Source organism: Neopsephotus bourkii, unplaced genomic scaffold, assembly GCF_033783945.1.
Source record: "Neopsephotus bourkii isolate Nb327-2 ecotype Australia unplaced genomic scaffold, CSIRO-AGI_Nbou_v1 NB_1331, whole genome shotgun sequence".
Classification (NCBI taxonomy): domain Eukaryota; kingdom Metazoa; phylum Chordata; class Aves; order Psittaciformes; family Psittacidae; genus Neopsephotus; species Neopsephotus bourkii.
Window position 1 is genome coordinate 274,098 of NW_026901811.1, and position 3,459 is coordinate 277,556.

Consider the following 3,459-nt stretch of genomic DNA (forward strand, 5'->3'; position numbering starts at 1 on the left):
CAGAGGGATTTAATCCTGTGTGACAAATCCCTTTCCTGCACACTGTGAAGAACATCTGCACAAATCCAGAGGGACCTGGACAGTGGGAACCTCCTGGAGTTCAACAAGGCCAAGGGCAAGGTCCTGTCCCTGCGTTGGGGCAATCCCCAGCACAAACACAGGCTGGGGGAGACTGGATGGAGCATCCCTGAGGAGAAGGACTTGGGGTGTTAGGTGAGGAGAAGCTCCCCACTGAGGCTATGATGTCTTAAAACTCCTCACCTACTTTTTCCTGTTCAGTTTAATTCACCTGAATATCCTGCCACTCTTTAAGACAACTGCTATCCAGCATCTCTCCTGCCAGCCATTCTGAATGCCAGCGAGAAGCAGAAGTTAATTTCTCCACAGCCGGGAAATTCCATTCACCATCCTCCAGGACCTCATTTCTTTTTGTTTCGCCTTCTGGAAGTAAGCAGAAAGGCAACCAGAGCGCATCCCTCTACACTAAGGAGCTTTCAGTACTCTGTTAGTTACTCTTCATGACTTTAAATGCTGCAGTTACCCTCCCAGCAAGGATAAAGGCAGACAGACACTTGTCATTTTCAATTACTGCCTACCTTTGGGTTTTGAACAAATTTAGGTTTTTATTCCTCTCCAGTTTTTTTACCTATTCCTTTACATACTAAAAACATCAGCATACTTCCTGGAGTAACACACCCATTGGAAATTACTCCTCCACTACTTATTTCCCACTTGAGCAATTGCACAAGCAAATTTTCCATAGAGTCAAAGCCCAGAAAATGCAGCTCCACGTTGCCACAATACCTGATCCTGCTACTTTCTGCTGAATTGCCTAGTGTCTGAGGGCAATTTAAGTAATTTAAGAAGATGGAGAATATAAACAAGACAAAAGTTTAATTATTAGATGTTAAAAAGACCCCAAATACTCTCACAAAGTTGAAGGCACAGCACAGCTTTGCCACAAACGCTGGTTTTCACAGAGCAGTTCCCATTAGTAATGCATCCATTATATTTCTGCACTGAACAAGGGACTCCATAATAAGCTGGTAAACAGTGACTTCATGCCTCTGCCTCCTCTTAGCTGGCCTTCAGTAATTAAAAATGCAACGTGAAGTTTCCAACATCACCTGAGTTCCTGCATCTCTTCCACAGGAGCATGAGCAGCAGGTTGAGGGAGGGGATTCTTCCTCTCTGCTGCACTCAGGGGACCCCCCTTGCAATCTGGGGCAACAGCACAAGAGGGACATGGAGCTTTTGGAGCAACTGCAGAGAAGGCTGTGGAGATGCTGTGAGGGCTGGAGAAGGCTCCTGAAGGGGAGACCTTAGAGCAGCTCCCAGTGTCTAAAGGGGCTCCAAGAAACCTGGAGAGGGGCTTTGGGCAAGGGCTTGTATGGACAGGACAAGGAGAATGGCTTCAACCTGCCAAAGGGGAGACTGAGCTGAGCTCTTAGGCAGAAGCTCTTCCCTGTGAGGCGCTGGCACAGGGTGCCCAGAGAAGCTGTGGCTGCCCCACCCCTGGCAGTGTTCAAGGCCAGGTTGGACACAGGGGCTTGGAGCAAGCTGCTCCAGTGGAAGGGGTCCCTGCCCGTGGGAGGGGTTGGAGCTGGATGGGATTTAAGGTCCCTTCAACCCAAACCAGTCTGGGATTCTGTGATTCTAAGACTGGCTCTGCACCGTGCACGTCTCCAGCACTGGGGCAAACAGCCTCTTGTGCAGCACCTGAGCACGGAACAAGAGACAGCTTTGCCCGTGGTGCCAACCTCTCAAATTCTGTTTGTTGGTGGGCCTTAAGTTTTCTCTACAAACAAGAAGATACAAGAGTCTTGTCAGAAAGACCAATGGAGTATGGACAAAGGTGACTTTTTTTCCCCTATAATCATTTAAAATTGTAAATATCCATGTGGGAAGCAGCTGTGCTATCACTGTGAAGACAGCAGGCACAGAAACTGGATTTCATAGTTCCATCTCTGCCTAGAACTCTCCTTAGCTGCTTGGTAAGAGAGGAGATGATGCAAATCAGGTGAAGAAAAAGGTCACTCAGAGTAGTTTTTTATCTGTTATCTAATCTTGCTGACAAGGCGTGGGCTCTTTCTCCTGGAAGTGCTAGTAAAAGAATCCAGTTTACCTGGATTGTGACACGTCCTTATGTTTTCATGATTCATCCCACTATTAAGCCAATACCTGCAGGAGTAGCACTGAAGGAGTTGCTGCAGGGAACTTGGGGAACTCTGAACCTAATGCAGTTACTTTATGAGATGATAACACATCTACACAGACAGGATGACTGCCTTACCTTTCCCTTTTCCTGTGCGTGCTTTTGAGGAAAGCAATTTGTGCAGGTGTCATCATTCTCCAGATAACTTCTTGTTTCATTGTCATGGATCATGGTGGGTCTTCACCTTCTCTTTCCCTCTCTCAGCGACTGAAATACCCCCACAAACAAGGGAAATGGGTGAATAGGGCAGTGTTTTGTTCAGAACAGCATTAGCAGCCCATTTCTTTTCCTCAGCTCACACAGAGGTTCACTGAAGGAGCACTGGAGATGATGCCCAATTGCTGACTTGAGGTCACCTTGTGAAATCCATTGATGTTTCATGATCTGGGAAGTGACCCAAAGCTTCTGTTCTCTCAGCAAACAAGCGGCATTGGCTCATCTCGTTTATTTCACTGCTGTGTGGTTTGTTTACACCTCTGGCACGCAGCACCGACCAGAACATGCACTGTCATTTCTACACTTGTATAACTGAGCCTCAGGCCAAGGCACTCCTGGATCCACTTGGCCACTTCACAAATGATTCTGAGAGGAATCCGTAGGAGTCATCGCAGCAGATTCTTGCCACAGGCTGAGGCTCTGGAGCCATCCCTCACAGTATGCAGCACCGGACACGGTGCTTCTTCCCCTCGGCAGTCCTGGTCAGCCAAGAGTACTTCCGAACGGCCACAGCCTGTGCCATAGGTGCTGTAGTGTTCCAAAGATAGGGAAATAAGGCCTGTGGGAAGGCACAGCCCCCTAGGCAGTGCAGTGACCCCATAGGAGAACAGCAAGCTGCCTGCCCCACAGGGTGTTCCCGCTCTCTGCACCCATCAGGCAATGACAGACGTCCCCCTGGAGATTACAGATATATTCTTAGCGCAAATATACGAGCGTGTCCGTAAATCCCTACGAAGGATGCACCCGAGCCCGGAGCCAAAGAGCCAGCGCGGTGGCTGCCGGCGGGGTTCCAAGGTTTGGCTCAGCCTTCACCTCAGCAACAGCGGCCACCAGCGGGTGCTCGCGGGCTCCTGTACCGGCTGAAGGCCTGGTTACCAGCACGCCGACCTCTCGTGGCCCCGCCGAGCCGAGGTGAGGCGAGCGCGGCGAGGGGCGGCACCGGGGGCGGCACCGGGGGCGGCACCGGGGGGCGGTACCGGGGGCGCCTCCTCAGCCCCCTCCTCAGCCGCCGCTTCCCGCTGTCCGCG

At 50.6% G+C, this 3,459-nt stretch overlaps 1 protein-coding gene across 1 annotated transcript in view; it reads right to left on the minus strand.

Annotated features, from left to right (window-relative positions):
• Window positions 1–3,459, minus strand: part of LRRC7 (leucine rich repeat containing 7) — a 402,104-nt gene that overhangs the window by 156,215 nt on the left and 242,430 nt on the right. The gene's annotated exons all lie outside the window — the stretch shown is intronic.